We start from the raw sequence: 27,114 nt of genomic DNA on the forward strand, positions 1-27,114 counted from the left end.
ATCTCCTTCAGCAGAGAGACATGTAAAATGAGGCATTTGTAGAAACTGGGTAATGGAACATGCACTCTAATATGAATTATGCTGACACACAATCATGTTGGGACCAGTGAGTGCAAATAGAGATGAAAAGTTACCACTTTCTCTAGTGGAAGGTCTGTGCTCTCTTTTTCACAGGGTGCACTCTCTCCTTGTTTTATTTATTTCATTTATTTATTTGGTAAATAACAGGTTGCTGCATGTATGAAAAGATTTCAAAAATGCCTGTGGCAGCTACGGAGGTGGGGAGCGAGTTTGCAAGATTAGCGCCATTGCTCCTCAGTGCAAGTTTGCAAGAGCTTGATGATGTCGCAGGGCTAGATCTGTTGGACCAGATTCTCAGCTACGGTAAATCTGCATAGCTCCCTTAGCTTTAACTGAGCTATGCCAATTTACACCAGAAGAAGCTCTGGCCCAAAGAACACAAGTAAAGGATCGACACCAGCCTAGAGAACAGAGTCTGATTTATTCAAGAAAACTAGGTACTGCATAGTCAAGCGCTGGAACAGCTACTTCATTTAGAATCTGGCCACAAACCTTTATTACACCATTCTAAACCTTGATTATTTTGCCTGCATCACTGTCTTTTGGGAACATTTTAGATACACTTTTGAATTAAGTGACTTTTTTTTTTTACAAGAAGATATATAAAAAAAGAAAATATACATCTCTCTCTCTCTCTTTCTGTGTCTGAAGCAGGATGAGTTGATATTTTATCTGTCATATAAATCAGGTAACACAGAAAATCATTGCATCTTTTCTCTGTCGCATCTGCTCAATATCTATCGTTCTGACTTTTATTCTTATTGGAGATCATCAAAACATTAATTAAAAACCTGGTGATCAAACAGCCGAATATTTATGATTCATGTCTCGGCTTATTAACAAGTGGCATACTGGTACACCACATATCCAAGCTGCTTATGCTTTTGCACTGCAATAAAGCAGTAAGAATTGTTACCCTTCTGTATGGCTTTGCAAGATTTATTTAGAAACCATAGCCCACTTTCTGCTACTGTACATGTCAAAATAAGCCATTTCACTTTTTAAAAAAAAATGATTTTTAAAGGGGTGTGTAGAATTAGTAACTACTTAGAGCCTAAAATATGAGAATTGGAAGTGCTCAGCAATTTTGTAAATAAGGCCCTAATTGTCCAGGCATCAGGGGGTTGTGTGGGAGTGGAGGGGAGGATATCTAGCTTTTAGAAGTGGCTATCATTAGTTCAATTACAATTTAAAAAAAAAAAAAACCTTTGAAAATCATCTAACATATCCAGTAATTACTTGTCAATGCAACTTCATAAGGATTTTTATTACCTACTTGTAAAAGTAGTTACAAGACTGACCTCACTGGCTCCTTTAGCGATCATAGAGGATATAAGAAGTCATTTTAAAAATCAATAATTATATATTAACACCGTAAAGGGTGAAGTCCCAAGGAGTTTTTACAAGTTATTGTGTCAACTCTCATACATTTATAAGGCAAGGATTATTTTCTAGTGTTCTCTTTGTTTCCCCCAATCATTTTTAATAAACTACAATAATAAATAAAGTGCCATATTTATTAGTATATAAACGAGGCCATTTATACCAAAGGTTCATTTTCTAATTTGCATTAAGAAATAAGGTTTAGGAGAGTGGTGGCTTTGGAAGAAAGCAGGGTGAGGTCTGCAAAGCCTTGTGAGCCTGAAGAAAAGGCCCTTCGAGGCCTGGGGCCTGAGGCAGTGCATAAGTGGGAGCTGGGCACAGCTCAGAGGGGATTTGGCTTATGCAGGGTTCACCTGTTGTTGTTAGTTACTCAGGGCTCAATTCAGCCAGGTGCTGAGCTCCGCCTAAGTGGCCAGTGTTTTAGTGCGCCAGCCGGAGTAGGAGCACAGTCTGGAATGCTATGTTGCAATTACACTTGGTGAGAAAATGGAGCTGGGGAATGAAAAATGTCAGTACCATTTTTGACAAATTTTCCCAACCAGCTCAAGATGCAGCCCTACCCAGCGGCATGGAGGAAGGTTGGGGTGAAGAAAGATCCCTGCCTCCTTACCCCCTGCATGCCACCCTGCCTCCTACTGCAAAGTTCACTGCAAAGGATGCAGTTGTGCCCAGTATAAATAGATCTCGGTAGCATTTGTCTTTTGCCTTCACAAACAGATGAACGATGCAATTTATATTTAAAACTTCCTGAATAAAGACAATATTAATCACAGATTCCAAATCAATACAACACAATTACAATAGGGTTTAAAGGCCATCAGTCACCTTGCAGGGAAATTGACATAACCACCTCCTAAACAGGTAAATTTATATATTGAAAAAGTACTACTAGCATGTGCCCCTATCCTTGCAATGGCCCTACATATAACCTGATATATTATTTCTGAGACCGTGTGATGTTATGCACTCATGTAAATATGTAACCCTGACCCACTGACCTCAGTTCTCTGTGCTTCTTATTGCAGAGGACCTGTAAATTAGTTTCTCTGTGGGTTTTGAAGAAAGCCATAGTAAATGCAGTGAGATTCTATCTCAGTGGGCATAGCTTTCCTGATAAGTATCTTTATCTGTCAGAATTTTCCCCATAATTTGCCATAGTTTATTTTTAAAACAAATGCTAATTATTTTCTGTTGAAAAAGTATATCAAAATACTAACATGCTAATTTATTTTCCTTGGTGCACCTAGTTTTTCAATAATGTCTCTGAAATATTTTAGACAGAAAATGAAATCTGTAAACTCAGGCACATATTGTCCTGAGTCCTTCTTTGTTTTGTAGGAAAAAAGAGAGAGTAAAATTGCTGGATTTTGAGATGCATGAAGTATCTAAACAATGAAAAAACATGCACTTTAAGGTAGATTTTTCAGTTTACATTCCATCAAACTAAGGGCCTGCCCCAACATCACTTGGCGTCAATAGGAGTCCTTACATTCATTTTGATGGACACTGGATCAGGCCTTTAAAGGAATAACTCCATAAATAAACTCTTCTGGATATTTTTTATTTCCTGTAATATTTGATCTCATTCATGCACACACAAATTAGGATTTTGTCATTACTCTAATCCTCTTCAGTAGGGAAAGAAGGCTTTGGGTTGTTTTGTTTGGTTGGGTTTTGTTCTTTTAAATAAGATCAATCAAAATAAGTACAATCAGTGAAAATTAATGTGCAACAATTATAAAATCCCAGAGGCCCTATATCCATTGGGCTAAGAACGTAGTTTCAGATATTGTTTAGAATCAGCTCAGTCTGATTTGGTTTCAACAAATTTCAGCCAGCCATGGTAGACAAAACCAAACCATATTTCAACCAACTTTTAAAATTATGGGGCAGATTCTGAACTCATTTACATTAGTACAAATCCAGAGTAACTTCTCTGAAGTCAATATAGTTACTCTAGATTTCCGAGGGCATAAGATCAGAATGCTGCTCCACTGTTTCTAAACTCGTTTTCCTTACGTACTAAATGGTGTTTAAAACACCTTCAGCAAATGCAGTCCCCAGCCCATGTCAGATGGCATCTAAGGCTTGGTTTTCACTTAAAAAGTTTTACTGGCATAGCTATGTCATTTATTAATATGATTTTTTTCATTACATAGTTATACCAGTAAAAGCCGTAGGGTAAAAATAGCTATATGAGTACAGCTTATTTTGCTTTGCTTACCTGGAATAAACTATCTTGGTATAAGTACTTTTATACTGGTATAACTGCATCTACACTAGAGTTTGTTTTGTTTTGTTTTTTTGCTGATTTAACTATGCTGGCAAAACTTTTAAGTATAGACAAAGCCTAAGGTAAAGCTGCTTTTTGTACCAAGTGTCTGTATAGTATTTTCTTCTGAGAGTATTTTAACAAGTGATGTAGCTGTTCCATCGGACTTACCAAGAATAATAAACTCCAACTTCCAGCTCATCTTCATTCTCAGCTGGTGAAATGTCTTCAAGCCTTTGTAAAATGCCCTGTTGGATAAAACAGATTAAATACTAATCCTAGCAGGTCACACTTGCTTCTACTTGAGTTAGATTATCTACCTGTGCAGGCCTCCTCCTTCCCCACCCCCGCCCCTTTTTTTTGTTAGTGCAGATAATATCTTTTCTTAAACATTCCAGATGAGATAGCAGGAAAATGACCAATGTTTTACTTTTAAAAACAAACAAACAATTGTGCAAAAATACAAATACATTGCAAGGTGGTTGACTGATTTATCTTGAAATACAAATCCACAGTTGGGTATCAGCCCCAAGTGAAGAGTTGTATTTACAGAACTTAAACAGCCAAATGTGAAAGATTTGTATGGTAAGGTTTTCACGTACTAAATGATCCATGTAACATTCAGGAATTACATAGCTCTCTGTATCTATGTAGATATAAGCAGATAGATATAGATAGCTATGTAGATGCAGACAGATATCTAGATATATATGCATATATGTACAATATGCATATATATAAAAACATGCAACCATTCTGTGGCTGAAGTAAGAGCTGTGTGTATTTGCACTGAGCAAAAACAGCAGGAATCTTCAGGGCATACAATGCAGTATTTTGGCTTTATAATGCAGCAAATGCTGGAATGTGCAATACAGGTTGCAAAAGCTGACAAGCTAAACAGTTTTTATTTGGCTCAGGGTACTTAACTGTCATATATCTCTGGTACAATATACCTTTTTGTCTAGTGCATAGCCATCACTTATTAATCCCATCCTTTGTTTTTTTCCTAATGTCTTGAATATGTCAGCATGAATCATAAATATCCATCCCTCTTTAAAATAATGCAGCACAGTTGGCCATCCCAGTAAATTTGACAGTCAGCTATTTCTTGCTCTGAACAAATGCTTGTGGTATTTAGTAAGTTTGCTATTGGCAGCATCTTCAGGTTACATTCTTGACCATAGGTGTTAGTTCTAGAATTTTGTTTTAAAGGTTAAAATGCGTTATCAAAAGCTCACTTCTCTTCGGTCAGACGAAAAACAATGTATATACCACAAATCGCAAAAATAAAAGTAAACACTCTTTTATATTAACAAAGCAAACAGGACTCCTTTCAAAGAGAAATCACAGTGACTTTATCTGTAGAATGTTTCGGTGCTTCTGCACTCATTTTGTAACAAGTGCATGCTGTACAGAATATATTGCCTGTATACTTAGGGCAGGGGAAAGGGGGAGGGGGGCACATCAAGCTGCTTTTCATTGTGCACTGCAGCTTGGTTGGATGGAAAGTTAAGCCTTTGATGCATTTTTATACTGTACATATTTGTATATATTAACTATATTGCCATGTTATGAACACAGATTTTGTTATATTTGCTTGTTTCTGTTTCCTACAAAACTGGTCCATTCCGGGGGATAATTTTTTTAATCAAAAATATGCTTGTAATTTTTTTGTTGTTTTTGTTTTCCTTCGTCGTCATCTTTTTATGGTTTATAAAGGAGATAGAGTTGAGTTTACAGAGGAACTATGAGAAGCAAGTCTGTGTTTGCATGAGACCTGCCCAATTGCTGGCTATAGGGGAGGGGGAAAAAATCTAAGTCCAAATTTTGCTTTTAAGGCATGCCTAGTCCCATACATGTACAATTATTCCCTTTGTATTGTATCTAATAGTGCCTGAATTTTTTGCTTTAAAAAATGTCTTCTTAGAGGAACAATTCATAATTGTCAAAATTTGAAACATTAGCTTAATTTTGTTTTCATGACCTCTCATTTCTCCTCCTTATTTATTTTGTTGCTGTTATAATGGGCCCCAAGGCCATTTCTGACATTCCAGTGTTCTTCTTCCACATTAAGGATGTTTTTAAAATTACTAAGATTATTGAGCCAACAGGCTGTTTTAATCAAAACCATGTTTCACTTGGTTTTGATGATTATGAATGGTCCTTACAATGAAAAAAAAATGAATAAAATAAACAGAAATCCTTTCTCCTAGGAGGATTGTACCACCTAGTGGTCAAAAAGACTCATCACAGATATGCATCTTCCCAATATTTCTCTGTCTTTCTCAAATCCAAGGTTCTCAAAGGTGGCAATTTTGCTTCAAATTATTTGTCTATTATCACTAACTTAAACTAAATAACAAATTGAAAATGTTAATGGCATTTTTTTTCTTTGGTTGATTGCTAAATAAATTCATATAATTTATACTAGAGGAGATTACTGCTTTTATTGTTTTAGTGTCCCCGAAACCAATTATTAACAATCAAGGTCTTATGTAGCTCATTAAATTTAAATCAGGTCAAACCTGTTTATCTAAGGCCTTGTTTGATTGACAAAAGAATGGCTGTGTACTGGTACACGTAAGATGTATTTCTGTGTATGATTTTGCAGCATTGAAATTTCTCATCAATGATATTTTGCTCTATAATTTTTTATCACTGCAAATAAAATCACTCCAGTTTTAGAACTATAATTAAAGTCCCAAATAATAGATGATGCATCTTTATCTGTTGTGTTTAAAAGAAAAAAAATCCCAAACCGTTCATATAATCCTGAATGCCTCATTTCCATAAAAAAGGTTTCTATACATATATTATTTACATTTTTAAACATGGTAATTCTTTCCTTTGTAGCAGAAAATGTCTCTTTCTCACTGCTATTATTGGAAAGCAACTGTTCACATCTGAAACGTTATCGTAATTTGCATCAGGAAACCGAACTACAGACATTAAGGACTTGGGTGTGTTCAATTCTGATTTTGCTGGAGGCTGTCCCTCATTTTAATGCTGCACTCATTGAACTACCTTTCTGAAATCTAGCTGATATGGTTCACCCTAGACATGCTTCACAACATCATTAGCTTTGCAAATGGCTTCATTTCACTCAATGCAGACTTCAGTTTTGGCCAATTGTAAAATGGAAATTTGAAAAGGGAAAAAAACAGATGCACTTAAAACATGAAAAGAATTATTTATATGATAAAAATATATTTAGATTTTCAAAGCACAAGACTGAACAGAAGTGCTCTTTTTATGCTTTCTGAAGATGTTACTGTTAAAAGTCTTTCTACATCAGGCTTAATAAATCTGTAATGACATTTGATGGATTGATTTCTGTGTGGGTTCTTTTTTTTCTCTCTCTCTCTTTTTTTCTCCTTTCTTTCAACAGAGAGAGGAAATGTCTGACCTGGAGAGATTGTGGGAGTAAAATCACAGGAATGTGCCTGTTTGAGTAAGCTCCGTGACCCATTTCTAGCATCCCCTCTTCTCTTAATAATTATTTTAAAAAAAATCAAACTACATCACCCCACATTTGTTTCTACATATCTTTTGCTTTCTCTCATCTGGATTCTCTGACCACTTCACGCCTGGGTTATTTATGATGTAATCTACTGAAAGGCATTGGGCTGCTGTCACACAAATTCAAGGATTGCTAGCCATAAACCAGGCATGATTGAGATACCAAATACCCAGCTCTCAAGTGCTCCACCTCAGACGGATGGTTCTGTTTAACACTTAGTTTCCCTAAGTACTCCCTCGTTTCCCTTAATGTTCTCTCTGAATTGGGTGATGTTTCACATTCTGGAGTTCAGGAGAAGAAGCTGATACCACACAAGAAAATGATTTGTTATTTACTGCAGATGAGTTGAAGCTATCAGTGGCAGAGATTCCCAAGCCTTATACTCATTAAATTATGATGGATACAGTATCACCTGTTAGCTATAGTTAATTGCCACTGCTCTGCATCTGGGTGATAAAGTATAAGAAGAAAAGCAGGGTCCAACCCAGTATTCTTGATAGTAACAGGAAGCAGAAGTCCTGAGGGAGATAACGCAGGGCCAGTCTTACATACACACAATGCAAGTAACTGCATGGGGCGCTGCACAGACTTGCGTCCAATAGACTAAGGTAATAATCTCTCCCTGCATTCACAGGAACAAAGGGGAGACCACTCACTGCATACTCCAGCCCTCTTGGCAGTGGGACCAGAGGGCTGGAAAGACACCACATGATTTCCCCTTACAGCAGTGAAATCAGAAGAGGCAACTCATGACATCATCTCTGGCATGTTAGAGCCTTTCATTTTATAAGGCCAGCCTTACAGATAGGCCTGATCCAAATCAAATGCCAGTCAGGTTAGGATCCCCTGGGGGGAATCTTCTTTTGCCTTCATGCTGGGACCTACCACAATGCCCTTCTTCATCCTTCAATCTGTATGCCTGCCACCCATGAGACCACATGTAACATCATCTTCCAGCCAGGATGACGGATGTGGCCAGCACTGTGCTAGTGATCTAGAGCCCAAACTTCTCATTCCTATGACAAAACTATACCATCTCAAGGAGTCAGAGGTCCCAAGGCTACTCTGGAACCTCTCCTGTGCTGCAGTGTAAAGTGCAGCCACAAAAATGGCCCTGCCCCGGCTCCTATGCACTCCAATGGGAGCTGCAGGGGTGGTGCCTGTGGATGGGGCAGCATGCAGAGATGCCGGGCCATGCCTCTGCATAGGAGCCAGAGAAGGGACATGCCACTGCTTCCGGGAGCCGCTTAAGGTAAGCGCTGCTCAGAGCCTGCACCTCCCTGAGTGTCTCTCCATGTCCCAACCCCCTGCCTCAGCCCTGATCCCCCTCCCACTCACCAAACCCCTTGATCCCAGCCTGGAGCACCCACCTGCACCCCAAACCTCTCATCCCTAACCCCACCCCAGAGCCTGCACCCCCAGCTGGAACCTGCACCCCTTCCTGCACCCCTTCCTCAGCCCTGATCCCCCTCCTGCCCTCTGAACTGCTTGGTCCCATCCCAGAGCTCCTACACCCCAAACTCCTCATCCCTAGCTGCACCCCAGAACCCACAACCCCTCCTGCACCCCAACTCCAATTTTGTGAGCATTCACAGTTCGCCATACAATTTCTATTCCCTGATGTGGCCCTTGGGCCAAAAAGTTTGCCCACCCCTGCTCTAGGGTAAAATATATATAATATATAATTTATTTTTAAATAACAAATGACTCATTGAACTTGGAGATGGAAAAAGACTATTAGATCATCCAGTTCATCTTGCTGTCTGCCTATACAGGAGTGTTCCCTATAGAACGATCCCCATGGCTTTGTCTAGCCTTAGCTCCAGCAGTGGGGCTTCTGTGTCACTTAACTTGGAAAACTATTTCAGAGTCTAGGTAAATCCTGTAGCTGTTATTCAGGTGAGATTCCCACTGAAGATAATGGGAGTGTCACCAGTATACAAACTACACTACAGGATTTGATCCAGCATATTTTGTATGAAGTCTATGAAAAGAAAGAACCTCCTACAGGCTAACCTACTGCCATATTCTCCACTTGGAGACCAAGAGACAGATTGTGTTCCCCACCCCTCAGCATGTGGCCACAGTTGTAAGTGTGTCACAAGAACTCTGCTGCAAGGCTGCATGTCAGGGTTAACCCAGGACAGCAGGAGTCTATATAGCACACACTGCTATGGAGTCTGGATTGCTCCAAACTGTAGAGCAGCCCATAAGCAGCCATTAGAAAGCCTGCTACAAATTAGAGCAGACTGGGGGCTGCTCTAATCTATGTTAGGAGTCTCAAAAGTTGCTTAAAACCACCTTTGCACCCGCTCCCCCTGGGCTGTGCCTCCTGGTATCTCAGACAGCATCTCTTTTTCCCTATTTCTATAAAAAAGAAAGAAAAGGGTAGTTAAGAAATTCAGACATGTTGGCAAAAATATTGCTCCAAAATAAAATGTTTCAAACCATCATTTCTAGGAGATGCTATTAAAGTTTTATCAGGTGACAACTGACAAGTTTTCATAGTTTCAGTTTGGGGCCATTAGTATAGGGTGGCCTTACAGCATATTTTCCGGTTCCCTTCACCAAAAGTGTAAAATATTAGGTTAAAAAATAAAGGTTTGCTTTATATCGTCCATTCACATGTGCCCTTCCTTTTTTAATGGAGATGGCCTAAAGTTTACAACATCAAAAATATCTGACATCTTAATTTAATAACATTTTTGCTTCTTTAAGCTAGAAACTTGAATGGAGCTACTATTATACATTCTCATTTAATGTATAAACATTACATAATTTGCCCATGAATATATTTAAAAAGAAAATTATGAGTCACATTTTCAAGTATCCAGTAATACTGGGCGTCTTCATTATTAGAGGCTCTATTTGAGCCACCCAGGGCCTGATTTTCCACGATGCTGAGTAACAAGAGTTGTGCTGCTCAGCCTTTCTGAAAATTGAGCAGCACACGAGGCACACAAAACAATTTTGCAACAGAAAGACTTCAAAAACAGACTCCAACGAGAAACTTGATTCTTCCATACACAACACTAACATTACACCAGTATTATTATACCATGCAGGTCCCCTCCCTGACTAGGGATCATTTCATTCATATCTATCTATACTGAAGGGCTTATAAATTGTACTTCAGATTTTTATGGCTAAACAAACTCCAGGCATAGCTGAGAGACTGTAGAGCTCAGGGATGTCTCCAAGATCAGGGGATTGTGCGTCAGCGGCTGGGAGGCCATGGAAAAGTCCATGGGACCTCAGAAGGAAGAGCATTTGTTAGGCTCTTTGCCAACCTCCAAAAATGTGAATGAGACCTCAAAAGATTGAGAAGTTGACATAAGCATCTGCACGTATGGAAGCTAACATAGGCAAACTGAATCAAACAAATGGGTGAGGCTCACTGATCCACAAGACTTTCTGCTTCTTTGCGAACTAACAACATAGCAGATGCCTACACAATAAATATGTGCATCTGGAACTAACTTCAGTAACGACCAACAGGAAAATCATTTCTATAGGAACCATATGTGACCTGCTCTATCTAAACACAACAAGAGGTGAAGACTGCATCAGTAATTCCAATAGTTTATATCATCTTTAGATCATGTGCAAATTTAAAAAAAAAAAGAAGAGGGCCAGACTGTACTTTTAGATACTCCAGTGAAACTTCACTGGACTCAAGAGTGTGGGACTCGGCTTTACATTCCACACACCCTATTACCCAGCATTCTCTCCATTTGCTCTGAAATTTTCACGGAATTACATAGAACAGTCATCAAGGTCTGGTAAAAACTCAGTGTCAGTGCATAGCTGATGAGCGAACCACACCCTTAAAAACAGCTTGCAGCCTTGAAAGGGTTTGTGTTTTGCTGTCAAGCAGCTAGACCATTAATTGAAAAGATTTATGTTTGGGGAAACAAATTTGGGAAATAAACTCTAATCCAAAAAGGAATACTGGATGCTACTCCACTTACACTCAAATATTCCGTTTATGTCCTACTTTGAATCCTGTGCTGATAATTTACTGCCTAAGTACAGAGTAAGTTTTAATACAAACCAATTTTCAGTGTGTTTTACTAGATTCCAGCTCCTGCTCACTCCCACAGAGGAAGAAATAACAAACAGAGCAAGAAAAAAAAGTCCAAGGCCAAGTATGGAAGTTACAGTCTGCTGTGTGTTAGAACAAAACATTACCACAAGTTTCAGTCCTTCAATGCTCTGTGGAGCTTCCTGTTCTTGGCCATTTGTGGGAGGTTCCTCCTTGTGGACAGAACAGAGATTTGGGGAATGAATCACAAGGACCTGATTTTCAGGGATGCTGCATGCCCTCGCACCCTATGGGTTTTAACTAGAGTTGCGGGTACTCAGCACTTTGGACTCAGCTTTTGGGCCTGCTTGTCAGCAGAACCCATTTTAGCGACAGGCTCCCTACTCTGGAAATTCCCAGTTTAGAATGAGGAGTGGCTGGTGCCCTCCCCACGTTGTCTTCCTGTTTCACATGCTGCCTCATAGATAGCCAGATTATGTATCAAACAGGAGGATCATTATATATCATCAGCAACTCAGTGAGCCATGATTCTCCACACGATGTAAGTACCTTCAGCTAAAGCAAATAAGCTTGGAAATTTAGGCCAAGTGTCCCTGAAGGCTGAGCAGAGGGGCTGTGCAAATAACTTGAGTGATTTTTCAATTAAACATTTGCTCCTCGGCAGTATATTCAGCACTGTACCAAACAAGGAAGGAATGTGCTCGCTGCTTCAAGGGACTTACAAGCCTGGCCCTAACATGTGAGAGAAGGGAATGCCCACAATGGGCTAGGTACATCCTGCCTTGAAGAGCTCACAGACTCCCCACCGATAGGGAGGAGTGCAGTGGCGCAAAAGGGAGAGCGGGAGATTCGGCCAGGGGAACAAGCTGGACCCCATAAAGGGATATTGTCCCAAGTATACACCCCCCAGTGCTCTGGAGAGGTTTGGAGAAACAGCCTACATCACATCTGACTCTGGGATATGCCTAAAAAGCACAAGCTAATACCAAACTAGAGTGGGATAATAATCTTGAGGTTAAGGAACTAAACTAGGTCTTGGATGAATTGGGTTAAATTCCTACTTCTGCTACAGACTCTGTGACCTTAGGGTGGGATCCGCAAAGGTACCTAGAAGCCTAAGTCCCAGCTTTGGTTCCCCTGCGATCCACTAAAACTCTAAACTCCCTCAGTGCCTACATTTTCAGAGTAAAAGTTCTGTTGGTACCTACCTCAGGGCATGCAGACTGCTGCTGCCTCACTGTAAGCATCTAGATACCGATCTTATACCTAAGGCCGAGTGATTCACTACCCAGGGAAATAAAGCCTATTTAGTGCGTAAGCCACACGAGGGGCCCTATCTGCTGGGCGGCCTCTGTGCCATTTATCCAGGTATCCACTTAACCAGGGGCGGCTCTAGCTTTTTTGCCGGCCCAAGCACAGCAGCCAGGCTGCCTTCTGCGGCGTGCCTGTGGGAGGTCCCCGGTCCTGCGGCTTCGGCGTACCCACCGCCGAATTGCTGCCGAATCCGCTGGACCGGCGGACCCCCCGCAGGCGCGCTGCTGAAGGCAGCCTGGCTGCTGCCCTCACAGCGACCAGCAGGGCGCCCCCCCCCGGGGCTTGCCACCCCAGGCAGGCGCTTGGTGGGCTGGTGCCTGGAGCCGCTGCTGCACTTAACTAGTCAGTGGAAGAGATCAACAGACAAGAAGACTCTGTAGTCCAGTGGTTAGACCATCTATATAGGAGGTGGAAGAACTTGGGTCCAATCATCATCATGCTCCAATCACTCTATCATTATTTATCCAGAGTGCAACAGCTGCAATGGGAGAGGTTGAAGGGAACCCCCATGTCAGAATACCCCATATGTCCATAACTGAAGCACTATTTAGAGACGTAGGAGACCTCTGCTCAAATCCTCTCCCCTCTTCTGGCAGATGGGGGAATTGAACCTGCACTGCCTGTAGCCCTGCCAAGTGCTCTAACTACTGGGCTACAAGTTATAAGGTTGGCAGCACCACTTCTAGCCACTGCTTGTGTGGAGCACCTAATGCAGCCCTGCAAGAAGTGCCTAAAGTCACCAGATTCCAAGCAGCAGGATTTGTGGATCATTAAGCAGAGCTAGGTGCCTCTCTCTCCCATTCATTGTATAGGGATCCTAGGCACCTAACTCGGCTTTGTGGATCGCAGTGATGTTCCTGTAATTTTCTAGGCACCTAAACGTTAGGTGCTACGAAGCTCAGAGTTGCAATGCCCAAGTCCCTTTGTGACTTTTACCCTTATACTCTCTCTGTATCTTAGTTCTGCATCCATAAAATAGAGATACTTCCTTTCCTCTGAAAATATATCTATCTTGTCTAACTGAACTGAGTTCAATTGCCAGCTCTTCCACTGGCCTGCTGGGTGACTAGGCAAGTGACTTCATCCCAATGTGCCTCAATTTACCTGTCTGTAAAATGGACAATACTTACCTCCTTTGTGAAGCTCCTTGAGATTTACAGATGAGGGGCAACATTTTCAAAAGCAACTAAGTGACTTAGGAGCCTGATGCCAGGTCTACACTAGATATTTTTGCCAGTATGGTAATGGCTGGTGGGGTGTGATTATTTTATGACATTTCTATACCAGAAAAAAGCTCTAGTGTAGATGCAGTTATACCATCTAAAAAAAATTGCTTTGGGCAGCATAGCTTATTTAATTCAGGGAAATGGCAAAAGTTATATCAAGAGAAGCCCTTTTTTGTCTGTAGAAGCTGTGTCTATGCTAAGAGCGTTTGTCAGTCTAGCTACACTATCATAGCTAAACTAGCAGTCCTTAACCAGTGTAACTGGCCTCAGTTGCATGGATTTTTTTTTTTAATCCAAAAGGTGCCATAAAAAAAGCTAAGCATTAGTATTTAAACTGTAAACTCTTTGGTGCAAGGAATATCTCCTACATAATTTGCATGCTCAGAGTCTTTAGGAGCGCTGCGATAAACAATCAAAAATAATTAGACAAAACAGTATTGTCCAGACAAACTCATACTTACACGTCATTTTTTTTAGTAGATGCTTGTTTTAAAGTAACACCTACATATTTATTACCATCATATTAACATTGCCATGGTTCCTCAATGAACAGGCGTTAACCTAAGCAATCTGGGGTTGTGTGCAAGTATCATTGATCTGTATTTTATAACATTCACAAAATATATTCTCAGAATAAATACATGGCCTGAAATAGTCAGACTTAATATTTTGAGTGCCCAGCTCAGACATATTAAAAGGGCGTGTGCTCCACACTCTCTGAAAAACAGGCTTCTTTCAGGTGTCTAGTTGGGAATGCAAAACTGAGGCATTGAAAATCACTGGTCAGTTTTGAAATTAATTGTAGGTCCATATTTGTAATGAGTGATTTGAAAAATCCTATTAACAATAGCCAAGCAGCATAACAAGTTGTTTGTTTGCTTAACTGATGCAGCTAAGTTGATATCAATAGGCTTGGACTGAACGCTATCAGTGTGGTGCTGGATGCATTTTGGTTAAATCAAATTAGAAAAGCAACAGCTTTTAGAAGAACTGCAATACTGATTAGTGCCCGAGGGAAAAGTCAGACCTTTTACATAACAAAAATCTTTCTTTAAACAATTGGTGCTTTAAAGGTAATCAGGTGTTTGGAATTAGCCAGGTAAATACCACAAATTCTTACCAGGGAAGAAATAAACTTGAGACAGGATCTTGTCAATTCCTGAAATTTAGAGTTGATTAAAAGGATTCTGACATGACTTCATTTGAATAGGAATGTTTTGTTCAGTTAGTATTTAATTGAAAATTTAAAAAAAGTTTCTGGCAGAGGATTTGAACCGAAACACAACAGTTTTGACTTAATGCAAGGGAAACACAATGCTGGCCAGCCTAATTTCTCTGTCCATGCAGAGTGAAATGCAGAGAATAAAAGGAACAGTATTAATAGTGAAAAACAAAGCGCAGTTGTAAAATTGTTGCATGTCTAGTCATTTAAAGGTGGCATTTTCAGCACAGGTAATGTTTGTTTTTCTTCATCTTCATTTCTTCAGCTTCAAACAAAGTGCATGGCTACTTCGCCTTAACAGAGCCCTGAAAATAGCGCACATTAACAAACATGCATCAATAGTCCACTCCTCATCTTCACTTCTCCCCACTCCACCTTTTCTCCTCCCCCTCCAGTAATCTGGAAGTCGCAAGAGAAGAGCTGGAATCATGGAAAGTGTATTTGCGAAATTTATTCAATGCAGAAAAAAAATGCATCACATATTTGCAGATTAGACAATTTCGACAGCTGGCTTACAGATGAAAACATTTGTAAATAATGATTTGATTTTTTTAATGTCCGAGTACACCACAATTATTACTTGCAATTAATTTGACCAGCTCTGCTCGTGAACAGGGAGAGCTTACATTAAAATCCAGTCAGAGGGCTGTCTGTGTCAAAGTGATATGTATTGTTATATAATACAACTTTTAATTAATCTTAAACATCTTGAACAGTCAAAAATAACGGTAGCCAGGAGCCAAACTATGCACTAAGTGTGTTCTGCAGCAGCACATTTCAGTAAATATTGAAAAGCTGAAGAGATTAAATCAGAGATAACATTACTGTCTCTGCGGGCTTCCTTTTTGGTTCATCTCACTTGTCAGTGAAGGTGTCTGGTTATGTACTGTGATTCCTTTAACACCAGTCATTCAAATAGATCAAAATCTGTGTGTGCATGGTATGTTCTAAGTTGGCTTTATGTTTATTTGTTTTTACCACCACACATGCAGCTCCCGATTAATTTAGGAACATAGCACAAACTTAGCCTTCAGATATATAGTACCTTTGACATTTTTAGTCTCTTTCTTCATTTAGCATCTGTTCCAAATGATTACTGCATGCTAGCACTGCCACCTAATGCTCAAACACATTCTCAGCCTTTACTGGAAAATAGGAAATCCCAATATGCGTTACTTGTGATAGTTAGGATACAACATCAACTGAATGAAATGAAAGGGAGACTTCCCCTTAGACCCTATCTACTTGACCCAGTGATTGACATATTAGCAATCATCAGTTTGTCTCTGCTCGTGCTTCCACCATTGCTAACACTGGTGAACTGCTGAATTAATAGCAGATAATTTTTAGGAAATTTCCACACTGTAGACAGAGCCCCAAGACATCAGACAGTTAAGAAAACTGAGTTCAGAACTGGGAACCAAGAACACTTGAGTTCTTTCCCATTCTCATCTGATATTATTTGTATTATATTGTATCTTATATTTCTATTATGGTAGGACCTAGAGGCCCCAGTCAGAGATTAGTGCCCCATTGTGTTAGGTAGTATACACATATAGAATGAAAAGATGATCCCTGTCCCAAAGATTGCATCATTGTAGGGCATCACCTACAAATAAGGTACTTAAAAGCCCAAGGAACCTAAAGTAGGGGGTACAAATGATTGCCAGAGCAAAATTACATCTGCAGTTATTTGTGCTCACAAAAGTGGAAGCCTGTTTACAGGTGGACTGAACATCTGTTGTCAATCCATTTCTGCCTGGGTGGCCCTCTTCAGGGCTAATGATTTGCCAGACTGAGGGAAGCTGAACTGTGCACCATTCCCCCTCCTTGCCCCCGACCTATATGGAGAATCTGGAGGCTGCACTAATTCTTAACCAGGACCCCCTTCAGTCAGGGGAACCACCACAGCCCCTCATGAGTCCCAGAGGTTGCTCCATCAGAGGAAGGTCCATCAATCTAGCTCCACTGAAGTCACACTAAGGGATAGACCGAGATAGGTTCATGAAGCACAAGCACTCTGAGCTGAGGGCCTGGCCTCTGGAGATTGTGAGGGACCTGCAGCTTTGCCCTGTCTCATCCATGAAGCTTGGGCAGGGAGAGGCGGGAAAAGAATCACTAATGAAGACTGTGGAGGAAGCTAATGGAGTTTCCTGGACCAATATAGGGGTTTTTCCTGCATAGACACACAATTTGGCCCATTAGTTATATAGTAACAGATGTGTACATAGATACACAAATACGTAAAGCTGGCAGGCCCCCATCCCCAAGAGCTTACTGTAAATTAGACTCAACAACAAAGCATGACAGATGACATGAATGGATGGCGATAGGGAAGAACACAGGTTAATCCGTAATCATGAACTACGCCATTATTTGTATCTACCTTTAACTCCTTTTTACAGTACTTTAATATATTATAATTTGGGGGCAGTGTTTTCAAACTGAGACCAAGGAGACAACATACTAGGGGCTAATTTCCAGTCCTGTGCTCAGTTTAGTAGACTGTGGTGCCTGTGGGGAGAATGGACATGACACTACACTAAAAGGATCCACAACTAGTGAATAAAAAAATATTCCCCCATTCTATCTTTTGCATTGCCTGGCCTCATTTAAAAATTATATATATATATATATATATATATGTATGTTCAAGGCAATGTGTTCTTTCACAATGAGAAAGACTTGCACACATACAAAAAAAAGTAAACAATTTCACACTTAAGTCACATACATCACTGCTGTGATTGCAGTACACTACAGATCCCAAAAGTGCATCTGCAAATGAGCATGCCTGATTATTGCGCACTCAATTTGCATAATTGGATGTACAAATTATACATTTGCAGTGGCACTCCTGTTTGAAAATGTGGACCATATTTTCCCCAACAAAAGGATTTTACTATATATGAGCCATTTTCTAAACTAATTTTTCCCAGGTGCAATGAAGTATGAATGAAGTTCATGAGTTAACCTAAAATAGGTTAATATTTTAAAGTCATTATGCATGAATGCACTCAGAACTAAGTGACTTTCCCCATGAATCACCTGCAATTAAAAAAATTGCTAATCCTAATTAAATGTAGTATGTTTAAGTGTGCACAAATTAGTGAAGAAATACTTTATACCTTGGAAAGATTGAGCTGTAGTGTACTGTATTGCCAATTTCCCCCCCATGTTTTCTTTGTCTGTTAAGAAGAAGGGTAGGGGTGAGGGTGTTAAGCTTTGTAAGTCAGTACTAAACCCTCCTAGTAAGAGAAAATGAATGGTGCTTCCTTATAATTTTAAAGCAAAGAATAGAACATTTTCTTTGGTTATGTAGCTGACTACAATTTTATTAAAAGCACAGGGATGAATTTCTCCAAACAAGTATTACAATTAATGCTATCACGCAAATGATCTGACAGTTATAATTACAGTAGTGAAATCATACAGTTTGGTTACATGTTCCAGCATTTTAGACATTACTCAAAGCCCCGAAATGATACTCTGCTTGAAGGTGGAATGGAACATAGTGCTTTGCAGAAAATGAAATACAGTTACTATGATAAGGCTTAATTTTGTTTACATATAAATTCTTAGTTTGCACTGTGGCTAGTTTAGTAGCTAAAGCAGGAAGTCCTGAATCTAGTTCCCCTTCTCCATAGATCCAGAAGAACTTCATAGCAGGCAATAAAGCCATTCCAGATTTATCTTGATGTAACAGAAATGGAGCACAGTGAACAGATCTGTTCTATTTTCGCTCCTGACTAAAGCTATATCTACATACAGCTTATGTCTGCAAAGCTTATGTTGCTCGGGGCGTAAATAAACCACCTCCCTGAGTGATCTAAAGTTATACTGACATAAGCTCTGGTGTGGACATTGCTATGTCGGGAAGAGAGCTTCTTCAGCCAACATAGCTACTGCAGCTCATGGGGGCTAGAGTATTGAAGCCACCGGGAGAGCTCTCTGCTAAACTCTCTAGTTTAGCCCTGCCCTAAGTTAGTGACCTTGTTCAAGACCTCTAACCTCTTTACTCCTTTGTTTCCTCAGCTCTTACGTGGGGATAATGCTCACTTCTCATAGGACAGTGGAAAGGCTTAAATATTGATAAAAGACCGTGGAGGTCATCAAGTAAGTTAATGTGAAGTAAAAATATATTAACTCACCACAGTTAAAACTGAAGCACTTACACTGATATAATTACAGTAAATCAAAGCCAGTTCTTTGGTGTTTTGGAATTAATATTTCAAACACCTCACATTCTCTTCTGGACTGTATGTTCCACCACATCCCTTTAATATAATCCCTCATTTGAATGTTCCATAATTCAGAAATAATTTGCTAAATGAGTTGATTTTGGTATGTATCAGTGGTTTGAAACTACAGGCTGCATACACTGATGTGGCCTAATTCAGTGTCTGTATGTACAGAGCTGGGTGAGAAACGGTTTTCCTATATCATGAGATAGACTTCAAAAAACTTCCTGTGCTGAACTGAGTTAAAAATCTGAAAAGCTTTCATGAACTAAATATCAAAATGTTTCATCTCAATGGGACTTTTACATTTTTATTCAAGTTTTATTAAATTTGAAAATCAAGTTATTTCAAATGCCAAAGTGGAATTTCATTTAAAAAATGTCAAAGTGGGACAGACCATTTATTTGGGGTGGGGGGAACAAAATAAGGAATTTGTCAAAACAAACCCTTTCCTCCCCACAAATTTCAGTTTGTGTCAGAAGAGTCCAGGCTAGCTTTATCTGTATGTTAGTGCATTTCATGGACACAATAAATGACTTAGGGCCTAAAACAGAGCACATGCAGTATTTAAGTGCTAATACAGATGCCTACTACGTAATAATCTAGAAAAATAGTTTGATTTTTTTTCCAATTCAGCACATTTCTTGCTGTTTACCTTAAGCCTTTTGTATTCTACATCAGAGATTAACAAAGCCATTTTAAAAGACCTGTTTATAGTAGACCTGAAAATTGCATTGACATTTTTGTCCTCTTGCATATGGTATTTCCTAACCAAAATTGTATCCAGTACAGATTTTATATCAGCTGGCACAATCTCACACACTTCCCTAGCCTATTCCCATTATCACTACAGTGATATTAGTCTCAGGGTCACGATAATTTTCAATAATGGTGGAAGCGATAGTTAAAGGTTGAAAATGACAACTGAAAAAATTCTTACCAGGCGAGATGCACTGAACTGAGATGCAGAGTTCTAATCCCAGCTATGACATGGAGTTGATGTGTATGATTTAGGCCTGGTCTACACTGGGCACTGGGGGACGAAGGGAAAATCAATCGAAGTTATACAACTTCAGCTACGTGAATAACGTAGCTGAAGTTGACACTTACATTGACTTACCATGGTGCCTTCACTGCAGTGAGTTGACTGCTGCTACTCCCTCCCCCGCCCCCATGGCTCTCGCGGCGCTGGAGTACAGGAGTAGATGGGAGAGGACTCTGGGATCGATTTACCGAATCTAGACTAGACATGATAAATCTATCCCTGCTGGATCAATCGCTGCCCACCGATCCAGCCCGTAGTGAAGACATACCCAAAGGGTAAACCATTTAATCTCTACCTCAGTTCTGTCTGAAAAATGGGGTTGATACTTCAATTTTCCCCTGTTTATTACACAAATCTTTGGCACAAGCACTGCTCATCTCAGTCAAGATCTCTATGTGCTCCAGTGATACAAATACATAAGCAGCAGTGAATATACACAAAATTAATAGATTACAGCTGCCTTGAAAAATAGTATTTTGTCAAAACTAAAACGTTTTGTGGAAGCAATTTGACAACGTGTGTTTGGAAGGTTTCAGGTGCAACATGGAATTTGAGGTGGGGTAAAGAACAGGCAAGTACCCTAATCACTAGTCCGCCAAAGTCAGTCTTTACAGTCCCATAAATATTTATTTATACAAAGTAGAGCAGTGCCAACAGGAAAGACTGAGAAGAGAGCAATTGATTGGTGTCTGGTGTTTTTTCAAGAAAAAATTTGAAAGGTCTCTTTGGTTGTGTTGCCAAATGTAAAAAAATTCAATTTTTCACAAAAGGAAATTCTTGTCTGGCCAGGTCTATTAAGGGTCTGATACTTATTTGATGGCAGCAGGTCCTCTCAGTCCAGAAAGCAAATAAACCATTAAAGCAATGAACCTGCATATAAGAGCAAATGTCTAATTTGTCCAATCAGGTGCAGATGAGAATGCATCAGCATCAACATCCCTCCCAACTGTGAGTATGTGAACAAAGAGCTCCAGCCCTTCACTAGAAATTAGTCCTCTGAATCTGACCAGTTTAAATCCATTATACTTTTCTGGTATGTCGTGTAAAGATTTTATCAAGATCTAAAAGCAAGAGGTATCACCCCATCCAGCTGCCAGTGACAAGCACCTAAACAATAAGTGGCACCATAGCAGTCCAGTCATTTCAACTTGAGGAATGAGTACATCAAAAGGTCAGAGGACCACAATCATCATTTAGGGGCAGATTCTCAGCCTTATTCCACTGCCTTTGTTCAATTCAGGTGCTACAAAGGGAACAGAAACCAGCCACAGAAATTCCCATGCTTTGATTCCCAGCAAGCATAGCTATTGTGTACCTCCTTCCTCACAATCCCCAGCAAAGAGGCAAGTTTAGGGTCAGGAAGGAGAAATGGTTGGTGCATGTTTTAGTCTCTTCACCCATAGCTGGTGTCTGGTCCCTTATGTCATAATTAAAGTCACGTTCTTCCAAAAAAAATCAGATGCCTTTGAGGGCCACAATTTAGATCCCCAAAGAAGCACAAGTGACTCCTGGACCACAGGCTGCACACCATCAGACTACAGAATCTCCATATGTGCTTCCCTTCCTGGTCAATTTAAATCTTCCACTGTATTTGACAAGTCCCAGCTCAGTATCAGTTAAAATGGAGATCTTAGAAATATTGGGCACTTTGTGCCCAGGCATTGGAATTACACCTGACCTGAATTAGGGTCTTAGTTCATATGTACTATTTCACAGAAAGTTAGTGACTCTCTATGCGGAACTAAAACCTGGAGAGAATATCTCGCTCCAGTTAGCAATGTGGAGTGGGGGAGGAGAGAGAGAGAAGGAAGAATAGCAACACCACAGACCTGCAAAAATCTCAGACTTTAGAAGCAGCAAGAGACCCTAAATTACTGAGCATTTTAATTATTTCATATATATTATCAACCCTCCATACACCAGGATGGGTTTATTTTGCTGTTGATATCAGAGGATAGTAATTACATCTTAATGATTGTACAGCAGGGCTTATTAAAGTAGATCCTGTAGTCTTCTACTGAAGCACAAAGGGGATCTACTACAGACCTCCTTTGCTAGAGTGAATGATGACACAGCCACCTTAAAAAGATAAGTCTCACCTGTGTAGACAAGCCTTAACCACACAGCTGAGGTTCTCATTTTAAAACATTTTAGTTATGAGTGAGAAACCATCCTAGCCCCTACACATACTACTTTAAAGAGTCATTTTTGCTCTGATTCCCATGTTTATTTTTAAGTTCCAGGCTTTCCATGGACTTCCCCTTCATTGAGGATTAAAGCCAAGATCCTCAAATGTGTTTAGGCACTTAATTCACATTGATTTCAGAAAGAAGTGACAGAGTCCTGTGGCACCTTATAGACTAAGGCTATGGCTACATTAGCGCTTCAAAGCGCTGCCGCGGCAGCGCTCCCGCGGCAGCGCTTTGCTGCGCTTTGGCGCTAGCCCCAGCCGCTGAGGAGCTCCCAGCGCTGTCCCGTCCCCACTCCTCCACCTCCACCTGGGACAGTGCTGGGAGCTGGGCTCCGGCTCCCAGCGCTGGGCGCTGCGCTTGAGGCGCTTTGGCTTTGCAGCGCTGCAGCGCTGCAGTTTTGTTTTTCACTGCTGCCTGCACTGCCTGCAGCATACCTAACAGACCCACTTTGTATTCACCCATGAAAGCTTATGCTCCAATATGTCTGTTAGTCTATAAGGTACCACAGGACTCTCTGCCGCTTTTTACAGATCCAGACTAACACGGCTACCTCTCTGATAATTGATTTCAGAGGGAGTTAGGCACTTAAATACCTTTATAACTCATCAGATTTCCAACTCTTCTTCTCCGCCCCATACACCTAAATCCAGCTAAGCACAAGCAGCACCCCTTTACTTCAACTGGAGTTGAGAGTGCTCAGCACTTCAACAACAAAAATATCACCGCCACACAGGCCCCAAGTTGTTTCAGAAGGCATTTGTTCTCAGTGACCACGAAGTCCATGGCAAGTCTGAAGCTTTTAAAGATCACCCCTTATCTGAATTATCTATGAAGAGTTCCTGATCTCTTCCATCCACTGTTAAGAATGCATTGCATAGAGTATAAATCTAGGAGAGGTAATCAAGTGGAGGCAACTGAAGGGGAAGCATGGGCTTCTTTTGCAATCCTTCTAGAAAAAGGCAGCTAAATAGACGTTCTTCAAATTAGTTGTCTGGAATCTTGTATTCAACTGACCTTTGATCATTTAACTCTCCAGCGTCATTCAAGTGAACATTAAAATATTCTGAAGTTTTTAAAACAAAAACAAAAAAGACAAAGGCAGATTTGCAAAAACACCAAAGATATATTTACATCCACATGTAATAACATACTCAACTAAAGTGAAATACAGTATAAATTAAATGAGTAATGTGTGTCTACTGCTTGACAACTTAAGGTTTCAACAATTTTTAAAAAAAATCAGACAAAATGGAATGAAATAAATATAACAAAACAAAATCAACAACTTGTACCTCTATACATGCACTGTTCTCTCCAAAGAAACATAAAAACCAGTAGTATCCCAATAGTTAATACTGATGGGCAAAAGTGTACTTTGAAGTACAGGGTTGTAACTCCATGAAATGGGCAAATCTTTGAGTACATTGTTTTCTAATCCATTCCCAAGAGATTTGGGAAGAGGCCAAAAAATAAACTTGAGAAAAAAAAGTGTACCAGCATGAAAGAGATTCTTTTAAAGACAGATTTGGCAATTAAGATTTTTTTCTTAATGCAGCCCTGTGGAATTTTTAATTACATAACCCCTTAAGATGTATAAAGACAGTTACAGCATGCATTCTATAAGACTCATTGAAAGATCAGACAGAAATAGATTAGCCATCTTCCAAGTGAATTCATCTTCAAAAAAATAAGCTATAAAAGTGCAAAACTAGGAAAACAATCTAGATTATGTACATATGGCTCAGCTTATGAACAGGAAAAAAGTAAATAGTGTACAATTTCCTGATACACAGCACTTCATTACATTGCCAGTTTACAGAGACATTAAAATTAGATTCCATTTAAATTACAGGAACTAGCCATACAACTAGAATGTCTCAAGTTGCATAATGAAAACAAGAATTTCTATGCTTGGCTATTTTACAATTGCAATATGAGGGGCAAAGAGCAAAATGAACAGTGCAAAAACATTTTTTTTAAACTAAAATATATGGAAGTCAAAACTAGATACAGAAGAATCAAGTTTCAATTACAGGCTTTATGTAGAAACAAGTGTCAAAATATGCAACAGCTCAACTGGCTGATATCTGGCCATCCTCCTTTAAATTTAATTGCATGTGTGTTAGAAAAAACTCTTGCTGTCTTCATAAAAATACAAGGAACAAAGTTCTCCCATAGCAGACTGTTCCTTAGTATACTTCCAACACTCCAGTTTGTAATTAAGATGCTAGAGGGATATCAAGCAGCTTCTGAGCACAGTCAAGTAGGCCAAACCATGATAAGCCACATCCCCTTAAGAAAACGTTGTAGTTCCCTATGTTTTTATTGTAAGCCTGTTACATACTTGTTATTTTTGAGTCTGGACAAAATGATGCAGAAATAAAGATACTATGTTGTTCCTAAGTGAAAGAGAGTGTATTACATTTGGTAAAAACCTAAACACTTGAAGTATTCAAATATTTCCTGTTTGTCCCATGAGTCCTCTGTACACTCTGCTATTAGAGTTTAACTGTTGGTGATGTTCATCTACGAGACTATGAACTTAACATAAGGAGAGAATTCTGACTGTCCCAGGAACACTATGAAAGATCCTGCACAGGATGGTGACAAGATGCTTCTCTCTCTCTTGCTTTTTAAAGATAAGATGCTGGAAACATCAATTCAACAGAAGCAAAGTCTGCTTCAACAAATTATGGTCCTAGTATGTGCAAGATTGAACAGCCAGCAGTTAGCACCTTAGCTAGGATGATCACAATACTTCTAAACTGAACAATTTAATGTCATAGTTTTTAAATAACTTTTTCAAATGAACTAACAGTTCTAGCAGAAAAATGCAATATGAGAAACTGCCACCTCTATGAAAAAGGAACAGTATTTAAATCAACATGCTTAGATATTTACAGAGTTTACCTGAGGTGCAAGGATTATATACTATTTCAAACAGGATCTCTTTTCAACAGTGCTCAAGTATGTAAAAATATAATTCCTACCTAATATTTGGTCAATTAATTCTAAAGAAAAATATTATTCAAGACCAACATTGAGATACACATTCTCCACACCTTTATAACCCAACTGTTCAGACTACATTTTTTTTATGGCTATTTGGTACAAATGTTAACAGAACCAATATTATAAAACTGTAGTGTTTTTATATACAGTACAATCACAGCTTAGTTCAGTAGCTTTCACCATTCATTTCTCTCAAGGGATGAACTGCAAGTAATAACTCCATAAAATATGCATTTGCGTCCTCAGACCTAGAACAAACCAAAAATAGTTGTGCTATAAACTGTAATAAAATCAAACACAGCTAGAGAAAGATCTTTAAATATTAAAATTGAAATTATATATACACACACACATTCTTTAATAGGCATATTTAGACAATGTTTTCATATGAAGTGTGGCATCTATTTGGTAGACTAAATTGTCAATTAAAGCAGCTTTTCAAGACACTCAAACCATTAATAGAAATAGAAGGAGGAAATAAAGTTAGAGACAGACAGATATCCAAGCTGGGGGGAGGTGGGGAAACTTGACTGGGAGGCATTTAGCAAAAAGTCAGATGAGACTAAAATCGGAACATCTAGTCACCCTATAGGGACAGTCCTGATTTTTGGGTTTTTCTTATATAGGCTCCTGTTACCCCTCACCCCGTTCCGATTTTTCACATTTGCTGTCTGGTCACCCTAGACGAGGCCCAAGGAACAGTGCTATAGCAAAACAATCTAACATGCTGTAGATATAAAAGCTTTGCTTTATGTACTAGAAAGGTGATAGTTCAGATCTGTGGAGCACGTAGAACTATATGTAAATTATTGCACAGGTCTGGACACTTCAGCATTCAAGCAGCATCTACCTGAACTGGAAGGAATTTTAGAAAGAGGAACAAAAGCAGTTAGAGAGACTAGAGAGAATGAATACATAAATCAGGAGTAAAAACCAGATACAGAATTGTTTATGTATATAGTCTTTTCTAGGGTGTTCATCAGCTGAGCATCTGAACACATCAAAAACAGTTACCTTATCCTAAACAGCGAGAGGGAAGAACTACCCTGGATTATAGTGATTTGAGACAAAGGTGGATTATGTGACTTGACCAAGATTACACAGAAGCCTCAACTCCAGAGTTACAGCTGACTGCCTTGACTATAAGACTCCCCCCTGCCTCTCTTGGAGAAACAAAATGACTAATAAGATTGTATAACTCCAAGCACATAATACATGAAGTGTCAGTGTCAAGGAGCTGAACATCAGGAAGTGTTTCCTGAAGAATGCATGGCATCCTGTGCATCAATCTCTACCCAGAAAAATAGTTAAAGTTTGACTCAAGCTGTGGCAATTTAGTTATTTTACACCATCTTGTGAATATTAAAAAATGCAGTGCAATGAACAATCCCATACTGGCAGGGACGTTTGTCTGACATGATAGCTTAGATACCAAGTTTAGAGATCAAGTTTTCATAAGTGCATGAATCCTAGCTAATGCCAGCTGCCTCCTCATTTGTAATTAAAAAAAACTACAAGGAGAATTGACAAACTTACATTTTAACTTTGAGTAGATCCTTCC

The 27,114-nt window shown here is 39.5% G+C and overlaps 1 protein-coding gene and 2 long non-coding RNA genes across 6 annotated transcripts in view; all 3 read right to left on the bottom strand.

The window, feature by feature from the left end:
• Positions 1 to 3,987, bottom strand: part of LOC120381311 — a 51,000-nt gene extending 47,013 nt beyond the window's left edge. For both annotated transcript variants that reach the window (XR_005588021.1, XR_005588022.1), the window contains exon 1: positions 3,908 to 3,987. This is a non-coding gene — a long non-coding RNA (uncharacterized LOC120381311). The remainder of the gene's footprint in view (positions 1 to 3,907) is intronic.
• Positions 3,988 to 21,998: 18,011 nt separating this feature from the next.
• On the bottom strand, positions 21,999 to 23,008 carry LOC120381313. The gene is made up of 2 exons (XR_005588023.1): positions 22,976 to 23,008; positions 21,999 to 22,709 (listed from the first exon to the last, which is right to left on the bottom strand). It is a non-coding gene; the product is annotated as an uncharacterized LOC120381313 (long non-coding RNA).
• A 636-nt stretch (positions 23,009 to 23,644) lies between these two features.
• The window catches only part of ZNF217 (zinc finger protein 217), a 36,289-nt gene continuing 32,819 nt past the window's right edge, over positions 23,645 to 27,114 (bottom strand). For all 3 annotated transcript variants that reach the window (XM_039499506.1, XM_039499507.1, XM_039499508.1), the window contains one exon: positions 23,645 to 25,801. The gene's annotated coding sequence lies outside the window, so the exon portion shown is untranslated. The remainder of the gene's footprint in view (positions 25,802 to 27,114) is intronic.

This window comes from Mauremys reevesii, linkage group 13, assembly GCF_016161935.1.
Source record: "Mauremys reevesii isolate NIE-2019 linkage group 13, ASM1616193v1, whole genome shotgun sequence".
Classification (NCBI taxonomy): Eukaryota; Metazoa; Chordata; order Testudines; family Geoemydidae; genus Mauremys; species Mauremys reevesii.